This window comes from Marmota flaviventris, chromosome 3, assembly GCF_047511675.1.
Source record: "Marmota flaviventris isolate mMarFla1 chromosome 3, mMarFla1.hap1, whole genome shotgun sequence".
In the NCBI taxonomy this organism is placed as follows: Eukaryota; Metazoa; Chordata; class Mammalia; order Rodentia; family Sciuridae; genus Marmota; species Marmota flaviventris.
Window position 1 is genome coordinate 144,248,408 of NC_092500.1, and position 21,161 is coordinate 144,269,568.

The 21,161-nt window shown below is 39.4% G+C and overlaps 1 pseudogene; it reads left to right on the forward strand.

Moving 5' to 3' along the window:
- The first annotated feature begins 13,692 nt into the window (after positions 1–13,692).
- LOC114085832 (thymocyte nuclear protein 1 pseudogene) lies at positions 13,693–14,506 on the forward strand (annotated as a pseudogene).
- The last annotated feature ends 6,655 nt before the right edge of the window (positions 14,507–21,161 follow it).

The window sequence follows — 21,161 nt, forward strand, 5'->3', positions numbered from 1 at the left end:
GGAGAGTTTGTTTGATGAATGTAGATGTTCCATAGTTTGGGGCATATATATTTATAATTGTTATGTCTTGTTGGTGTATGGTTCCCTTGAGCAGTATGGAGTATCCTTCTTTATCCCTTTTGATTAACTTTAGCTTGAAGCCTACTTTATTTGATAGGAGGATAGAAACCCTGCTTGCTTCTACAGTCCATGTCAGTGGTATGATTTTTTCCAACTTTTTATCTTCAGTCTGTGGATGTCTTTTCCTATGAAATGAATCTCCTGGAGGCAGCATATTGTTGGGTATTTTTATTTTAATCCAATCTGGCAGCCTATGTCTTTTGATTGGTGAGCTGAGACCATTAACATTCAGGATTATTATTGAGACATGATTTGTATTCCCAGCCATTTTTGTTTATTTTTGGTATTTACCTTGAGTCGGTTTCTCCTTTGATTAGTTTTTCCTTTAGTGTAATATCTCCCTCTGCTGATTTTTATTGTTTTTCAGTTCCTCTTCATGGAATATTTTGCCAAGGATGTTCTGTAGTGCAGGCTTTCTAGTTTAAATTCTTTTAACTTTTGTTTATCATGGAAGATTTTTATTTCATCATCAAATCTGAAGCTTAATTTTGCTGGATATAAGATTCTTGGTTTGCATCCATTTTCTTTCAGAGCTTGGTATACATTGTTCCAGGATCTCCTAGCTTTGAGGGTCTAGATTATGAAATCTGTTGAGATAAGAATTTGTCTCCTCCTTTTTGTGATCTGATTCCTCTCTCTGGCAGCCTTTAAGATTCTATCCTTATTCTGTATGCTAGGGATTTTCATTATAATGTGCCTTGGTGTAGATCTATTGTAATTTTGTACATTTGGTGTATTTGATTTTCCAATTAATTCTTCATGTTTGGGAAATTTTCTGATATTAACTCATCGAAGAGATTATGCATTCCTTTGGCTTGAAACTCTGTGCCTTCCTCTATGCCAATAACTCTTAGATTTGGTCTTTTGATACTGTCCCATAATTCTTGGATATTCTGATCATGGCTTCTTACCATCTTCACTGTGTGGTCAACTTTATTTTTCAGTTTGCGTACTGTGTCTTCATTATCTGACGTTCTGTCTTCTAATGATATAGTCTGTTGGTGATGCTTTCTACTGAGTTCTTTATTTGTTTATTGTTTCTTTCATTTCAGAGATTTCCATTTTTTTTTTCAGAATCTCTATCTCTTTCTTGAAGTAATCTTTTGCTATCTGTATTTGCTCCCTTATCTCTTTGTTGGTGTCATCAATGGTTGCCTAAATTTGTTTTCTTATCTCTTTGTTGGAATGATAAATTTTTTCCTGTATTTGCTCATTTAGGTCATTCTTTAATTCACAGATCATTTTAATTATGAACATTCTGAACTCTTTGTCTGACATTTCATCAACTTTGCTGTCCATGGGTTCTGTTATTACAGTATTCTGGTTTGTTTGGGGCACTTTCCTCCCTTGTTTTTTCATGTTGTCTATGTGTCTTCCTTTCTTGCAGAGTGGATCTGAATTATTACAGTTTCTACCCTATAATCTTGTAGTATGTGTGCAGATTATCTGTACCCTCACCTTGGTGTTGGGCTTCCAGACCCTGCTGGTGTCCCATGATAAATGCTACTGCAACTAAAGGTGGTGGTGGCAATAGCAGAAGTAACTCGAGATAGCAGTGGAGGTGACCCAAGATGGATGCAATGTCTTTCAGAGATGGGGCTGAAAGGGTAGGCCTTACACTGGCTTCGGGATGCCTGCTCCTAGATTCAGCTGCTTCTAGGCCCTGTCTGTTGGTGCAAGGTAGAGTCTATTGCATGGAGAAGTCTATGGCAATGGCTGCAGTGACCCAAGATGAAAATGGGTTAGGACTGGGCTCTCAGGTGTGTGAGGGGGTGGACCCAGGCCTGCTCTGGGCCTGGGCTCCCACGCAGGTCAGTAAAGGTGAATCTGGGCTAGGGCCTGAGCTCCAGTGGGGGTCTGCTTGTGGTGGGATGGACTCAGGCCTACCCCATTATCTTTCATTCTTGATTATAGCCATCCTAATGAGTGTGAAGTGAGTGGTATCTCACTGTGGTTTTCTTTATGTGTGTTTCCCTGATGATGAATCGTGTTGAACGTTTTTTGTTGTTTTTTTTTTTTTAATGTGCGTATTGGTCATTGGTACATCTTCATTGGAGAAACGTCCATTCAAATCCTTTGCCTGTTTTATCCTTGGGTTATTTGCCCTTTTATGATTGAGCTCAGTCAGCTTTTTGTCACTAAGACAAATACTTGAGAAAAACTACTTAAAAGGGGAAAGACTTATTTTGGCTCATGGTTTCAGGGGCTGGCTTCACTGCTTTGGGCCTGTGGTCAGGCTGACTATCACGGCAGAGAAGGCATGGTGGTACAAATCTGTTTACCTTAGGGAGGTCAGGAAACAGAGAGGGGGTGGGGGTGGGGAAGAGGCCAGGCAAAGATCCATTCCTTCAAGTAGGTTCCACCTCCTACAGTTTCCACCACCTCCAATCATGCCATCAAATTATTAATCCACTGAGGAGGTCAGAGCTCTCATGATCCAATTATTTTCCAAATCCCCACCTCTGAACACTGCTGTTTTGGAGACCAAGCTGTAAGCATACTTTGTATATTCTAGAAACATGTCCCTTATCAGGTCTATGATTTTCCCCCCGTTTTGTGGGTTTTCTTTTCACTTTCTTGATGACATCCTTTGAGACACAAAAGCTTTAAATTTTTGATAAAGTCCAACTTCTTTTTTCTTTGGTTACGTGTGTGTGTGTGTGTGTGTGTGTGTTGTTTTTTTGTTTTGTTTTGTTTTCATACCTAAGAAGTCTTTGCCTAACCCAAGATCATGAAGATTTCCTCCTGTAGTTCTTCTAAGAGTGCTTTAATTTTAACTCTCACATTTCAGTCTGTGGCCCACTTTGAGTTAATTTTTGTGTTAGGTGTGAGGAACCAACTTTTTTCTTTTCTAGGTGGATATCCAGTCTCCCAAGATTATTTTGTTGCAAAGCGTATTTATGTCTTAGAAAAATGTCTAAGTAATTCTGTTGAACTGATACACTTACTTTCTTAAAAGGTCCAAATTACTTCAGATGTTTAAATGTTTTTACTTCTGATTATACAACACTGGTTATGCAACTCTTAAATAAATAAATGTCTGATCAATTCAAGGAGAAGTATCTTCTATAGAAGGTGGACATCAATGTTGTTCCTGAAAACAGCTCATACCAACTGGAAACATCTACAAATACCCTACCAGATGGAGCCTGAGCTGTCTTCCAGCTGTGCTTGGATCAGAGACCCCATTTCAGCCATGATCTCTGGGATTGCCAGAGTCTAGTTCTACCCAACTTCACCTCTCAAATTTACCCAGTCTCTCCCAGAGTAACCTTATGATTTCACCGAAGAAATCAATGCCAGGCCCATGTGCCTCTTTTCTATAGTACTGAGCCAGAAGATCTGTCTTACCGTTTGGCATCGACATTCCATTGCATTTTCTAGAGATCCTTTAGGCTCAATTTCCTTTCTTCCACTTGAGGGACTTTCTAAAATGCAAGTCAGATAGGCCATCCCCCTGCTCCAGACCCTTCAGTGACCATCCATCGTCTAAACACTTTCAGCATGGTTGGCCAGGCCTGACATGGCTCAGAAGGAAGGCATGTCTATGCAACTTGCATTCATTGCATTTTCCTCCCACTTTTATTCACCCCTCTTCCATCTCACCCCCCATCTCCACTTTTCAAAGTCTCTGCTTCGTCATTTTAATCTAATCTCCAGTTTTTCTCATCTAACCTCATTTTTCTTAATTACTTCACTTTTTTTTTCCCTTTAGTACTGAGAAATGTCATACCTCACAATTAACTTTATGTCTATTTCTTTGTATTCATAAACATTTTATTTTGCATGGGTTTGTTTGGCATGCAAACGTTTACATTTTTCTTCTCTGTTTCATTAGATTATAGTTTCCTTGGAGAAGCACAAAGTGCTCTCTCTTTTTCTCTCTCTCTCTCCCATTCCTTTTTAGAATGCTGAGATTGAAGGACCCTAAAAGTTGAAATCCTTACACCCTAGTTTTGGAACCCATTGAGGTAGACACAGGGTTTACTGGATAAGAAGTGAAATATCACCTTTATTTCAATATGGCTGATAAATATTGGAAAACATGGATTATAATTCCACACTGCTGAATTGCACAGGCTTGCCCCAAGGTCCCGCCCCTGCAAGACTCAGAGCACAGAGGAGCAAAGCTTTGGGTGCCCAGGTAGAAGGGAAAAGGAAGGAGCTTTTACCAAACCCATCAGGTAAATCATTTCTCCCCTGGGGAGTCAAAGTGATGGGTAACAGAGAAAGGGCAGAGTTGGAACTGTAGTAATTGTCCCTGTAAATGAAGGACGGAGCATCTTTAGCCTGGGACTTTGTCCGAGCACACAACTGAAAGGCCTAGATGGTACATGATCAAGAAGTAGCTTCTGTCACTGTGAGACATGCTGTGGAAAGATTAGCAAAGTCTAGACAAGGCTGGAGAGCCACAGAAAGCTGATGGATGTGGAAAATGCCAAGACTTTACCACAGGATCACTCTGGAGAACGAGAATGCAGCATAACGCTCTCAGGCTGTAACAGCCGGGGCTTTACCAAGCAAAAGTTTCAACTGGGCATGAAGGATCACTGGGGACCTGGATTTGATCATTGAAACATGGTATTTTATTTCTGTATTCACTGTGTTTATATGCTTCTTACACCACAGTAATGAAAGGTAAGTAGAGTAAACCATCTCATGGGGACTTTTGTCCCTTCACACACATCTCTTCAATTTAGCCTTTTGGTGAGATATGTGTGGTGACCACGTGTAGAACTTTGCCCTGAGTCCTAAATTTAAATGCACTGGCCATGGGTTTCTTTAATTCTTTCTCAAGTCTTAGAATTAAGGATTTTTTTAAAAAAATGGTAGGCAAATGAATGTAAGTCTCATACAGATTGACGCAAGATAATATGAAACCACTTTTGATGTTTTTTTCGGGAAATCTAGTCATTTTTTAAGGTTATGTGATGAGTACAACCTCAGACCAGGAGTTATTAAAGGGAGATGGGGAGTCTATTTGTCGCGCAAGTAGAAAACACAGCTTATAGTATGTTGGATAATAGCCAGAGATAATAGGTGCATATCTTTTGGCATACCAAATTTTACCAGCAGGTTACTATGTCTCAAAGTCCTAAAAGATATGATGGGGTGACAGTTGAGAAACTGGATGAAAATTTTTTTATTGTATCCATAACATTAGCCATGGTGTTTATAATTTGTAAGTGGAAGCAGGATCCTCAAGAATCCCTCCTTAGTTGTGGTACATTTTTTAAATGAAAATCCATAGAAGGATGTGGAGTAACTCCCAGTTATTTGGGGGTTATACCAGACAACTTTCTTTTTGCTTCATGTAGAAACGGTCCATCCAGAAGAAATTCAAAATGTTAGAAATAAACAAACAAAAAAGCACAAGGCAATGCCTTCATTATGTATTGAAAAGTATGTCCACCTCCAAAATGTCCTTTCAACCCATAAATGTGAGTTTATTTGGAAATAGGGCTTTTATAGATGTATCAAGTCAAGATGGTCATAGGGATTAGGGTGGACCCTGATTCAGCAACAGGTATAATTATAACAAGAGGAGAATTTGGTCTCGGAATTTCAGAGAAGAAGGCAGGAAAGTGCCAGACAGGTAGAAGTGATGCGGCCATAAGCCCAGGAAAGCCATGAACTGATAGCACCACCACCAGAAGTTACAAAGGGAAGAGAAGAGGAAGGATTTTCACTGGAGACGCCAGAGGAATCATGGCCCCTCCAACACTTTGATTTCAGATTTCTGGCCTCAGAGTCATGAAAAGACAAATTTCTGTTGTGCTAAACTACCCAGATTGTGGTGAGTGGTCCCAGTAGCCAGAGAAAATTAATAGTCTTCCAACTGCTTTTTGAGTTGATCCAGCTCAATAGAGGTTCCCAAACTTCTCCTTCCAAGTATCATGCTATCTTCTGGGGATACACAGACAGGGGGAAACTTGGTTACCGGGCTCATAGAACTTACACTGAGATCATTGCATTCTTCCATTTTTGGGTAGTGATATGATTTGGATATGAGGTGTTCCCCCAATGATCACATGTAAGACAATGCTAGAAGGTTCAGAGTGGAAATGATTGTGTTGTGAGAGCCTTAAACCAATCATGAATTAATCTCCTGATGGGATCAATTGAGTGGTAGCTGAAGGCAGGTGGGGTGTGGCTAGAGGAGGTGGGGTATTGGGGGTGTAGCTTCGGGGTGTATATTTGTATTTGGAAAATGGAGACCTCTCTGCTCTCTGATCTTCATGTGAGCTGCTTCCCTCTGCCACACTCTTCCGCCATGATGTTCTACCTCACCTTGAGCCCTGAGGAATGGAGCCTGCTATCTATAGACTGGGACCTCTGAAATTGTGAGCCTCTAAAACTTTTCCTCCTCTACAACTGTGCTCATCAGGTCTTTCAGTCACAGTGGCAAAAAAGCTGATTAAAACAGGTAGAGTTGAATTCTCATTTCTGTGAGACTAAATGTTCCATTTGCTAAGAGAAATGCCTGCAGAGAACTTGAGAGAAAGCAGAAGGAGTACAATGTAAGGAAGCACCACTCGAAAGCCCAGGGGCTGAGGCGGGAAGCTCAGCCACAGGGTCCAGTCATGCCCCATGCTCTGCCTCCTTTAGGATCTTGCTCCTGGCTGTTCAGCCCTCTCCAGTCTGCTCTTTGCCTTGCCTGGATAATTCTGTCTCTGCAAAAGCAAATATGATCATATGGCTCACTTACTTAAAAACCACCCTTGCCTCTTTCATTTGTAGAGAATTAGATTCCAAATTCTGCCTTTGACCCATTCCTATGGTTTGATTTCTCCCTGTATGTCTTCATGCTCCATATCCCATTCCACAGCTCACCCCACCTCCCACAGCCCCATGCGCCATTCTCGACTCTCTGGCATTGTCCTTAGGTCTGGATATTCCTTCCCACTTTCTGTCCAGCACTTTTATCTATCCATCATCCCCTCAATTCCCTGGGAAGATGTTGTGCTTTCTTATTCTTTTCATTGTGGTGTTTATTACAAAGCAAGCTGCACTATAGTGTATTAATTTATTTTTACAATTAGGCTGAAACAAAATGCCAGAATAGTGCCATTTTACTTTATTCTCATAGGAGTTGAGAGTAGAATGGAAGTTACCAGAAGCTGGTGAGAGGAGGGGCAAGGAAGATGGGGCGGGGCCAATCAATGGGTGCTAAGTTACAGTTAGCACAAGAAATTCTGGTGTGCTATTGCATCAGAGGGTGACTGTAGATGGTCATAATGTACTGTACATTTCAAAAAGCTAGAAGAAAACATTTTGAGAGTTCTCACCATAAAGAAATGAGAAATGTTTGAGGAGGGAGAAGTGTTTAACCTGATTTAAAGATTATGCAGTTTGTACATGTATCAAAACATTACAGGGTATCCCACTAATATGCACAATTTTATGTTTATGTAAAAACAGTTGGTAATTGTCCATTGAATAAATGAATGAATGATTGAATAAAGTGAAAATGTTGGATTGCTCTGGTCAGAAGATCATCTGAGTTTGGACAGAGTTTCCTCATAGTAACAATGTGTTGGAAGAACCAGATGCAGAAAATGTTTTGAAGAAAGTAGCAGGATTTGAGAAATGACTAGCTGTGTGACATGGAATCCACAGGGCAGGGGTTTCTTTTCTGGTGTTTCAGCAACCCCTCTCATTAGTCATGTAAAAGGAAATGGAGCAATGAAGAGAAAAGGAAAAAAAATGATAAATGATCTCTGCCTTCACCATATTTAATTCAACTTTTCAACAAGACTCCCGTACAAGCCTGTACTGTCATTTCCCTGATTCCCCGGGAAGAGACCATGGAAAGGAGCCCAGAGTCCTGCACATCCAAGCCTTAGCATATGGAGGGGAAGAGTGGAGATCACAGCCTCCTTCCTTCCCAGGCCCCGGGGGGTGGATTTGCCTTGGATGCCTTTCAGCAGCAGGAGGGAGCAGGGATGGCTTCTCTGCACCTCCCCTGTCTCCCCTGCCGCTCTGCTGGCTAGGAAAGTCTGACCCCAGAGTGATGTCAGCAGGAAGAGCAGGGGGCTGAGCTTCCACTCTGTGGTTGAGGGAAGAGCGTCTCAGAGCTCCTCCTTCTCTCCCCCAGTTGGACAGAATTGGTGGGAAGCAGAGGGGCTGTGGGTCCAGGAAAAAGAAGACTAGAAAGCCATTCCACTACCTTTAACCCCAAGTCTGGAAGCTCATCACAACACAGCCTATTGCCCCCAAATCCAAATAGGGATTTGGAGACAAAACTCCAGTGAATCCTAAGTAGTAGTTCCCAGGAAGACCTCAGAATTTGCATAAGTGGTAGATGGTTTGTGAAAGATTGGGGCATTCCAGGATCTGGGCTGCTCTGAAATGCTAAAACTAGGAAAGATCTGGTGCCTGGTGTTATAAAACGTACTTTACACACAGTTTCTCCTGTTCACCACAAACAGCTGAGGAGCCCAGAGAGTGAGCGACCTACCTAAGGTGCACAGCTAGGAAAGAGAGACCCAGGTCAGTGTTGGCTCTGGGTGTGGAGGGAATCATGGCAGCAGGTCCCTAACCTGCTGCAGCCCTTCACCCTCCACCAACACTCCCTGAAGTTGCCGCCCAAATACACAAGAGAAGTGCTGCTGTCTGAATGGTAGTGCTTCCTCCCCACCCCAATTTACATGTTGGAACCTAATAATCTACATGATAGAATTAAGAGGTGGAGCCTTCCAGAAGTGGTCCAGTGTTGAGCACTCACCTCATGAGTGGGACTAGTGCCCTTTTAAAGGAGGTAGAGGAGAAGAACTCCTTTGACATATTCTGCCATGTGTGTGTACAAAGAAGATGCCATCTCTAAGGAATAGAGGCACCTCACCAGACACCAAATCTGCTGCACCCTGAGCCTGAACTTCCCGGCCTACAGAACTCTGAGTAATAAGTTTCTATTGTTTATAAGATATCCAGCCCAATGGGCCAAAACAAGAAGTCAAAGCAGAGGACTTGCTTTGCAGACAGCTTCAGACTCTTAGCATACTGTGCCCCAAGCTGTCACTCCATGGATCTCCACATTATTTGGGGGTACCTCAAAGGCCCCACCCATCACATGGTTTCTTTATAAGGTCCTAAAGAGGAGGACCGTGGCACTGTGTAAAGAGGAGTATCTATGGTATTGTGTAATAATCATAACCAATTCAATTTTCTCTTTCTTTTTGTGTTTATTTTGCGGTGCTGGGGATCAAACCAGAGGCCTTGCATGTATCAGGCAATTGCTCTACCAAATGAAAAATTTTGAACTTGAGTCATTGATTCTCAAAACTGACTGTCCAAAATTAACGGAGGAAATTATTTAAAAGTATTGATGCCCTGGCCCCACCCTGGAGATTCTGACTCAAAAGTCTGGAGGGGCCCAGATGTTGATATTTTCCTCATATCTCCCCAGGTGATTCTAATGTCCAACTAGCAGCAAAAACACTCAAGAGAAAGAAAAACTAATAAAAGAAGAAAAATAGTAGTAGAAGTTAGGCCCTTCTAAGAATCCTAGGGGAACCTTTATGGTTTATGTAATTTTAATATTAGAATTTGTGAATATTATGATATTCTTTGTATTCTGAGTTGCAAGAACTCATCTCATGTGGTAGCTGTAAATTCTTTAGAGCTTTATAATATCGAAGTAACAGAAATCACTAGGACACAGCTCACATTTTGCAACAGTGAAGAGTGAGGCATAGTCACTTGGAGATCCTTCTATGGATTGCTAAACCTAATCAGAAATATCTATTGGACAAGCAGGAAACCGCCCCAGGGGTGCAGCCAGAATAAAATATTTGACAGTAGATCTAGAAAGTCAACAGGCCTTGTTCTAGACCACAAGGAGTGAAGCTACATGGGAACTGAAATTTGTCTTTGAGAGAAATTATCTCACCTAATTTATTCATCAATTTGAACTAAATAAAATCTAGGAGCAGGGGGTGTAGCTCAGTGGTAATGCTGAGCATGCATGAGACCCTAGGTCCAATTCCCAGGCCCCACTCCACAACAACCTAGCAATTAAATTAACATTGCTTAGAGTAAATTCTTTGGGGACCAGACAACTTAATGTTGGGAGACCTACTTGGAGTCAATAAAATTTTCTGAGCAAATGCTGGATAAAAGACTCAGACCCACACTTTGTAAGAAGCAGCTCTCAGGACCCACTCAACACTGATAGTGCACAAGGGAGCCACCATTGCTGGGCTTCTCCAGGGGCTGAGAGGCTTTTCCCAGTAGTGCCTGGAGAACTTATGTAACAGGGTCAGGGAGACCCTTCCACCAATTATTTTTAGGGGATTTTGAGCTCAATCACAGAATCACCTGCCTGCTGTGGTAGCACATAAGCACTGTCTATTTCTTTCCCTGTAAATACGGAAGGTTCTCATCATAGCAAAAGGCAGTCACCCAAATCAAGAATACTAATGAAATGTTATTTATCAAGTCTCTGGACTTTGGTAGGAGGGAGAAGATATACTCTTAAAGCTTGAGAGCAATGATGGAAACATACAAAGTTTGAACATCAGTGTGTGAAAAAATTTAAAAACATTGCTAAATTGGTCCCTAAACAACAAAAGAAAAAAATAAAAATAAATAAATTATAGTAAATATGATAAATGGTGAAATTCCTTAACTTTTTAAAAAATTCATATGAAGCAACATAGAAAATCTTAAAAAAGACCCCAGTAAATAAATGAGTAAAGGACATAGGTTTACTATATATATATAAATATTTAATAAACAGATTTTTTAAAATAATATGAACTCACCAGTAATCAAACTTATAAATAAACAAGATACTACTCTATAAAATTGGCAAAGGTTTGGTTTTTTTTTCTTTTTTTTCAGCTGTCATAACAGGAGAAGCCAGAGTTGTTGCTCTAGGGGAAATCCAACCTGGAAAGACTCATCAGAGAATACTAACCCTGAAAATACTAAATTAGCATATCCTTTCTGAAAATGATTTGGCAGTCTACACAAGAAAAGTATAAATAACTTTTTACCCAGCATGGCTTTTAAAATGGTTTCCCCCTATTAACAAAGAAATTGTGCATATGCATATTTAAAAGTGAAACAACAATGAAAAAATTATAATAAAAAATAGCAATTCTATGTTCCATTCCTTTCAGTTCTCTGGGCTTAATCTTCTAATGTTTTTTTTTTTTCTTTCTGATATTTATCTCCAAATTCTGACCATATTTCAATATGCTTATGACACTATTTCTTACATTTTTAGAATCCACCAACTTCTATGCCCACTGCATCAGTCTTTTACTTTCACTATGATTATTTCAGAAGTTTTAGCAGGGTGGTAATCAGTGCTTCAAATACTATGATTGTGGGTCAATATTGTTCACTTTGCTACGATTATTTCCTCTCAACAGCCCTGTGTTTGCCTAAATTAAAAATTGTCCTATTTTATTCATTCTCATAGTTTTCTATATATTGATCTTTAGTTACTTCCAAGTGCTCTTTCACATGCATCATACATGAATATGGCAGTTATTTTTGTAATAATCTGAGATATGCCTTATTATTATATACGATATATATATTATATATTATATATATTATATATTATTATATACGATATATACCTTATATTTTGTAAAGCTATACATTAAAATATAACAGAGTTTATAGAAAAATAATATTGAAGCAGAACTCTCAAAACTGGTACAATTTTGTAATCAAAGCAATAACAAAAATAATGATTGGTACCTTCAGAGATCAACTGGATAACACCAATGGGAGGCTCAGAATGAGTGGAGTTTGCTTTAAGGACATGAAAATGAAATGGTGGCTTATGAATGGGCACTGAGATTTAGGTGAAAGTGGAGTTCAGAGACCAGAAGGAAGAGCAACTGGCCATAAACCAAGAGACGTGCAAGATTAGAGATGTACCTGGTTGGGAGGGAGTCTCAAACTCAGATGCTCATTTAATTTCTTCCTAAAATACAGTTTTAAAAGATTTGGAGAGGGCTGAAATGCTTGCTTAGCATGTACTGTACTCGATTCCCAGTGCTACAAAAAAAATAAAATTGAAAGAGATTTTTGGAAGGCAAGATGATGGCAGGAGATACATTTTTAAATTATTATTATTATTATCCTTGAATCCTACCTTTAAAATAATGGTCAGCAAAATCAATAAAACATGAACAACTTTACAACAAAACTAGTATCCTCAAGAACTCCAGGATACAAGTGGAACTTCTGTGAGTACTGGGAAAAAGTACCAATGGTCCTGAGGCCTGCATCATGCCAGTGTCCAGGAGGGACAGACAGAAGCAGACAAAAGCTAGGGGGCATTTGATGGACCTAGGGACAAAGGAGTCTCAAAACAGTCAACATGTGTTTACCAGGAGGCAGAAAGAAATCTATTTGAAGATAACATATGAAACTGAGGGGGCTTTGGCCAACCTAGTAGAACGGGTCCCTGAGGCCCACGGTTACATCTCAAGGAGTGGGGCAGTCTAGTTGTTCAGAACTCTTGACACTGACCAGCCATGGCTCAATTCTGGGGCAAGGCTCCCAGTTTAGAAGAGTTTGCCAATAGGTAGATCAAAATACAGTAAGCGAATAATAATAGAGATGAAGGAAGGAGAAAATCCAGAGAGGAGAATCAGAAAAGAAGCCGGTCTGGGTGGCACAGGCCTGTAATCCCAGCTGCTCTCAGAAGGCTGAGGCAGGAGGATCACGAGTTCAAAGCCAGGCTCAGCAAAAGTGATATACCAAGCAACTCAGTGAGACTCTGTCTCTAAATAAAACACAAAATAGGGCTGGGGATGTGGCTTAGTGGTCCAGTACCCCTGAGTTCAAGCCCTGGAACCTCCCCCACCCCCCCAAAAAAGAATATCAGAAAAGAGAACTGGGAATTTTTAGGAGCAAGCTACCATGTTTTTGAACAGTACATGAAAACAAGAGGAGATACTTTATAAAGTTAGAAATGCTGTCTTAGGCCACATCTTGTAAATTTAGAAAAGCTAACTTTAAATAAATATGTAAAAAGCAATCTGAAATCAAATCCCATCCTAAGTTAAAATGAAACGGAGAGTAGTGAAACAATCCCACAGACAATGAAAATATGCCGGAAAGACCTGCTCATTAAGCAGATCAAAACTCTTGCCTATATTTTCAAGAAGAGATAAGATACATAAGAAGGCAATACTCTACAAGATGTGAAAGAACAACAAATGTCAAGTCATGGAAACTCAGAAAGGATTGAACTCAAGAAAAAGTAAGCTAAAAAAAAATAATTTCGGTCCTCCACAAAGCCCTGTGGATGCGTTGCTGGCCTTGGGCACCTGATAGTCCATTTTGGGGAGCATAGGGCTGGTGTTATGAGAGAATGATCAAGTGGCTAAGACTGGGCTCAAGGGAAGACCTGGGAAGAGTTTAAGGGCAGGCTATTCAAGATGGAAAAGGTGCATTTAAAGGAGGGAAGGATTTAAGACACTTAAGCACAATTATCAGCTCTTCGCTTTGCACAGGTTTTGAAGGGCAGCAGAGTTCCTTTTTGTATCTCCCTGTTGATTCCAGAACCCTCTGCACTTCAGCTCCCTGCAGTGAGAGACCATGCCAAGACTCTGGAGGAGACCAACCGGGGCTGATAGCCCAGAAAAAAAAGGGGTGATCAGAAAAAAAACGTACCAAATCTAAGAACTCAGGTGAGGGATCAGCTACAGTGGAGAACTCCAGCCCTCAGAAGACTTCAGCTTAAGCAACCCCTGGCTGACCAAGTCAGAGCCAGAGAGCCGACTAGAGAAAGGTGGGGATGTGAAGTTCAGCACTGAAGATCTCGAAGCACAGCACAAGCAGATATCATGCTGGGGTGGTGTTGGTAACTACCAGGCACGAAACTTCCTTAGAGGCATGAAGCTGGAGGAAGAAGCCTTCTTCTACCATATCAACTGCAAAAAACCAGGCATCGTAGGGCTTATGAAGATTGTAAAGAAGGCTTACCCAGACCACACACAATTTGAGAAAAACAGTCACCATTAGGACCCATCTAGCAAAGAGGACAACCCCAAAATGGTATATGGTGGATGTACAGTTTGTTCAGATGATGAAGCGGTTCATCTCCCTGGTGGATCTTAAAACCTATCACCAATCTCACAAAGCTACTGGTGGCCCCTTAAAATATATGGCTCTCTTTATTCGCCAGAGATTCTCAATCCAGCCTCTGACCCAAGAAGAGTTTGATTTTATTTTAAGCCCAGAGGGAAAGGAAAGGAAGTTAACTGAAACAGTACTTCTGGAATGGCTAAGCCATTACTCTAAAGGTGGCAAGGTTTTATACGACAAAGGAAGGTGTGTGAAAGTTTCTGTGTTATGTCCACCTGATCATGTACACAGATTTTTCCCCCTACTTCTTTCAGCAAAACATTGAATGTCAAAAAGAGAGGAAAAAAAGAAATTGAATTTCAGACATGAATTTTTCAGAAATGGAAAATGAGAATCAATCATCACAACAGACAATGCTTTAGTAGAAATAAAAGGTGTGAGGAGGGGACAATTTGGAAAATAAAAACAAATTCAGAGATAAGAGTCAAGAGTAAATGACACATTCAGAAGATAAGCAAAGAACATCTAACACAGAGATACTAAAAATCTAAGAAGAAAACTAAAGCAAAGGAACAGAGCAAATCTAAAACTATTTTGATCAATAGCTAATAAGCTATTTTTAAATGGGTTAGCTTTGTTTCAAGTGCTACTTTGATTTTTTTTTTTAGCACTTTATGCGGTGGTTTGAATATTCAATCTTTGTGAACCTCCATCAAGGTAAAGGATTTCATCCATATGTACAAAATTAGTTTGCAATTTTCATTTGTGTTTTTATTAGTGCCCTGTAGTTTTCCATAATTGTGGGATTCACTTTGACATATTCATGAATGCATATATCACACTTTGCTCCAATCCCCAGCACTATCCCCTTTAACTCTTTTGGCAATCTTATTTTAGCAGCCTGTTTTATGTCATTGCCATTTTTCCAACCACTGAGACAGTTTATAATAATTTACAGAGAAATATTTTTTAAGTGCTGAAGAATAGTAATTTAGTTTCTGGAATATTTACAGGTGGCCTAACAATGTATTTACAGGTAGTATACACTATAGCACAAATTTCATCTCTAGAATAGGGCTTTCTAGGCCAAGTGCATATTTGACCAAAGATGGCAATAATATCCAGAAATTCAAGGGTTACGGATACTTGGTAATCACACACAAAATTGAAGTAGAATGTGGACAAGAATATTTACAAAAATAATAGAATAATGGTTAAGTCCACAAAATTGATCTGCACAATTTTGATTCTCTTCCAGACAGACTTCAGTTTCTAGCATGGTTACGACTGAATATTGGGGTGTTATTGGTTTAGACCTCAAAGGTCAAATCTTGTCTCAGAAGTCAGGCTAGATCCTCATCATCTGTGCTTACAATTAATATTGTCGGGTACGTGTGTCCATCAGAAGCACTGTGTCTACCTGTGTCTATTGAGAAGTCCTCTTCAGTGGTCTTCAAGTAAGGGTTATCAGATTTCATGCTTTTTGTACTACCATGTTGCCAACTTTGCAACATCAAGTAGCCACCGACTGCTTCCGTTGCTAAGAGCAAGAAGAGAAGGATGGCCTGCAGCAGAAATTCCTTTAGGAGGAACACTGACCTCTGCCGTTATTGTGGTCACATTGATCCTTTGGCACTCTCATTATTTACCTCTGAGTTCTACCCACTGGGACAGGAATAAGCATCTTTCAGAAAGTGATTTTTAATTTGTGGTTCTGCCGGGAATAGATAGATTCACATCTCCCACTCTTCATGAAGAAGCACGCCATCCCCCCCTCCACAATGGCGTCTTACAACTTGTTAACTAGAGTAAGTAGCAATAACCCAGCGAAATTACTGGCGTCATAGGATACTTTATTTTCTCCACTTACCCCATGGTGTAATCAAATATTGTGATCAAATATTGTTAGTGCAAGAAGATGAGCTAGAAAGTCAATAAAGCAAGGAAACTTTCCTAAAATTAGAAAAAAAAAATGATATATTGGAAGAACACTCCATGTATTTGAGAATATCAATTCAAACAACTATACTAAGACCAAAATATACTGGATTTTAAGACAAGAAAAAAAAATCCTCAGGGCATCTAAGCAAAAAGAGGAAGTGATTTATAAGGAAAAGACTTTTCAAAAATAATACTTTATAGCAGGGGCTGGGGTTGTGGCTCAGCAGTAGAGCATTCGCCTCACACATGCAGGGCCCTGAGTTCGATCCTCAGTACCACATAAAAATAAACAAAACAGAGGTATTGTGTCCAACTACAACTAAACAATAAATGTTTTTTAAAAAAATAATAGCAGAAGAGAACAGAGTAACATATTTGAAATAAAAATGGAAAGAAAATGTAAGCCAAAGATTTTATATCCAGCAAAAATGACTTTCTCAAATATGCAAGGTACAAACTGCTCTCAGTATGAAAGAATTTAGATAATATTGTTCCCATGAGTCAGGCACAATGGCGCATGCCTGTAATCCCAGTGGCTAGGGAGGCTGAGACAGGAGGATCTTGTGTTCAAAGCCACCCTCAGCAAAGGTGAGGCACTAAGCAGCTCAGTGAGACCCTGTGTCTACATAAAATACAAAATAGGGCTGGGGATGTGGCTCAGTGGTTGAATACCCCTGAGTTTAATCCCTGGTACCAATATATATTTATCAAAAACCCATGAGTCCTTCCTGATGAATCTGTATTAGAGAACAAGATTCAAACAACAAAATTGATCAGAGAGGCATTGACATGAAGTCTCATGATGACTATAAAATATACAACTACTAAAGAACAAAGGAGAGAGTGTAGCATGCAGTGTCTATGTGTTGTGCTGACAACGTAGACATAGTACAAATGGTTTAAAATGGGGAAAGGGTAAAAGGAGAGAGAATAGGCAATTTAAGAACCTGTTTTCAATAATCACAGTGGTTGTGTGCATATTTGTACTATTATCCTCAGACTGTTCTGTAATACAGAATAAAGCATATGAGTTAATATGGAATATTCTCATTCTATCATCCCGGTGTTATTAAGTACCAGGATTCTCAGTATGGAAGAAAGGAGATGCAGATGTAAGATAGAAGAGGATAAATAAGTCCCATATGTGCTGAATTTGAATTGGAACTATCAATAAAATCTCTTTGAGATTTTACCTTTAAATATCTATTTTCTAGCTTTGTCTGCTAAAGAGATGCAGAAACAATTACACGTCCATTAGCATTCCTGGGGTTCAGGTTGTGGCTTTTAAAATATCACTTCCTTCTAAATGAAACCAGGCCTTCTTGAAGAAAAAGCTGATTTCAAGTCATCAGACATTTCAGATATTTTTTTTTTAAAGCAAGTAAAAAAACTAAAGAAAATAACAAACAGTAGTGATTATCTCTGGGGATGGTAGGATTGTAAGTTATTTAAATATTCTTCTTTATATTTTTCTCTACTTTACAAACTTCCTACAATGAATTACAAGATAAAAAAAAAGAGAGAGAGGGAAAGAGAGAACTTTAAAATTAAAAAAACACAATAAAACTATGTTATGAAAACACACACATAAAAATAAAAGTATTAAAGTGGATCCTTTGAAAGAGATTATCAGACAGCCAAAAGAGAGATGTGAAATCTTTTTTAAAAGGAATTCTTCCCTGGGGTAACTATGTACATGTGTGTCTCTCGGCAGAAAGATTCTTCAAGTCTGTGGGCAGAAACGGCCTTGGGACTAAGTTAAGATATTACAGCCCAGCATCCCCTCCCCCACGAGACTCCAGCCCTCCCTGGGCCTGCTGCAGCCCTGAGTGAATAATGTTCTGTCAGCTCTGTTGGAAAAAAGGGCCCATGGAAGGGGTGAGACACCAGCTTTAACTTAAAGGGCTTATTATTTGGCTTCAGAGAATTGGGAGCTATAGATAATTCCTTTCTAGAAGACGCAGTATTCATTTCAGAACATAGCCTAACAGAACCACAGAATAAACTTCCCTTCACCTGAGGCAGGGGGTGGTCATGCTCAGTGTCTTTGGTAAATGTTTTTACTGGAAGTATTATTTCCAAGCCGGTTTCAATGACAACAGATGTCAGGGGTTAGAGATGTGAGAGCACACGTCAGCCACTAGAAAGAGAAGCAATTCAACCCTTCACTTTAGACTCACATTTTCCTCACAAGTCAGCTACCAGATGCCTCAGTTTCCCTCCTACAAAGTGAAGCTAATCTCACTTGTTATTTGTTTTTTCAGGGGCACAATGAAGATTAATGAGAAGATGTTTATAAATATCCTAAAAGTCCCTGAGAGAAAAGTGGTTGTATAAGTGTGAGGTGTTGCACATGGAGAGCTATCTTGGCATACACAAAAATAGAGGGAAAGAGCTCAAAAGGAGAGTGTGAGTCTTAAAAATACAGCATGGAGTGGTTTCTCAGTTGTGGGTGTTATACAGGTCTCTGAGGCAATTATAAAATGTAGGACAGGGATGATCAACCTTCTGAGAAGGATCCAGTACCTTGCATGTGTGTAAAAGTGGGTTGTCTGTCTTGAAAACTGAACAAAGGCCTGAATGAGAAAAAACAGGAGTTCCTACAGATACCACCATAAGTCATTTGAGGGTCCATGGAGTGTTCTTAAATGTCAGTGTGTGAGATCATCTGGTGATGTGGATAAAGACATATCTCCAGGCCTAACCTCCAGAAACTATTTTCATTTGGTCTGCAATCCTACCCAGGAATCTGCATTTTAATAAGTAAATTCTTATTTGTACCAAGCTCTGAGAATCCATAGATTACACTTTAGAGTCTTAAGTTTTTACTCTCGGAAAGCAGAGAAAACCTGGGGCCAACCCTAATTCTACCTTTTCTTTCAGGATGGATAGTGGAGAAAAATATAATAACAGAGGGCAGGGAAAGCAAAGATTCCCGAACAGGCTCTGAACTCTTACTACATACAGTCACTTTTATACCCAGAGTAACAAATGGAAACTATGTGAGGCGATATAGTCATGGAGTAATGTTCATGATTCACACTGTCTAATACATTACCCACTAGCTGCATGTGGCTATGGAGCACTTAAAATACATCTCATTGAGGGCTGGGGTTGTAGCTCAGTGTAGAGCACATGCCTCTCATTCATGAGGCACTGGGTTCGATCCTCAGCACCACATAAAAATAAAGAAAGAAAGATATTGTGTCCGTCTACAACTAAAAAAATATTTTTAAAAAATATGTCTAGCTGAAATTGAGACAATGTAAATTTAAATGCACATTGAATTTTAAGGACTTGGGGTAATATGTGTATATGTAATATTTCACTCGTGTTTTTATATTGATTACATGTTGAAATGATAATTCTTGAATGTATTGTGTTAAAATAAGATAAATTAATGGAAACTTCATCTGTTTCTTTTTTTCTTTTTCAGATGTAGCTACTAGAAAATTCAAAATTACTATGTGATGTTCATTCTATGTCTGTTGGACAGTACTATTCTATACCAATATACTTTCTGGGTCTTAATTTATAGAATCCCTTGATCTCAAAGGATGCTCCATCTGGATGATACTGGTGTGCCAAGAACTCCCTCTTCATTGCAAGTTTAACTAAAAAATGAAGAGTAGACAGGCATGGCCCAATTCACTCACTACTCCAGAAAGATTGCCGAATATAAACACTCCTACAATTGACAAAATCACAGGGTAGAAGTTAATAATTGAAAAGATCATAAAAACTCAATAGTGTCCAAAGCTTGTGTTACTATATGTACAATAACCTCTATTTCCTGGTGTCCTTGCCCCTCCTATTCCCAATGGAGAAAGCAAGAACCAGGAGGGATACAGAAAGCAAAGAAATTGGTACCTCATACTCTAGATAGGGCAAGGACAAATTTGAGTCATATTATTTTCTCTTGGAAAAGAACTGGTGCTGATACAAACCTATCTCATCCTCTCTGCACTGATTTCAAAAAACATTTATGAAAAGTATTTTTTTTAATTTAAAACAAGTCATTTCTTTATTATTCAGGTTCTTTTATCACTGGCCCAGATAACAAGAAGGATACAATTAAAACATTAGCAAACTTCTTTTTAAATAACAGAACTAGGAGAGAGAAGTTTGTAGGTTATTTGGGAGCATGACAAATTTCACACCTAGAGAAAAGTGTAAGAAAGGAAGATTCTCACCTTGTTAACTAAGCTAGAACTGAAAATAAAGATTCAGATGTGTTCTGACTTCTTGGCTGCTCTAGGTGCTATGGTGTCCTAAAATTCTAAAAAGACTAAAACACTTACCAACCTCCATCTTCCTGGTATGCTCATTCTAGCTCCTTTTATTGATGCCTTTTGATCTAGAGGTTCCAGAGACAGCCATGTTGATCCCCCAAATCAGTGGCTATGGAAACTTTGTTGACTGACCCCAGTTGTAGCATCTTTATTCATATGGGCAAGAGATTTGATTTATGGTGGGGGAAAAAATTATCCCAGTGTTTTAAAACACAAAGTTCACAACATACTTATTCAGCCCATGATTCAAGTATGGCCTCATTCATCCAACAGAAGGAACTGGATCAATCTAGAAATGATATTAAATTATAAAGAAGGAAATTATACTTTACCTTGCTCAAATCATCTACCTCACAGGATAGCATCCAGGAGGATCCACAACATCTTACTCCATGGAAATGTTATCCTAAATTGAATGTGGCAATCTAGGTTAAGCAGAAATATATGAGGATATGCTTCCTAATCACATACTTTGTGTGGCATTGAGTTATTCCTCAGACATGTGGGTCAGGGGTCAAAGAGTCTCCTCATTCCGCCATTTTTGTTTTACTTATTGTGGATTTTCTGACAGGAAATGGGAATTTGGTTGATAATTACCAGGCATTCAGATAAGGTTTCCTCATTAAAGTCTCATAAAACCATGAAAATAAATCATTGCAAGTGGGGAGAGAAAGAAAATCTTCTGTTTAGACTTTTCCATGATCACTTAGGCCAATTATTTTTTTTTTCTCTTCCAGCCAGCGATTT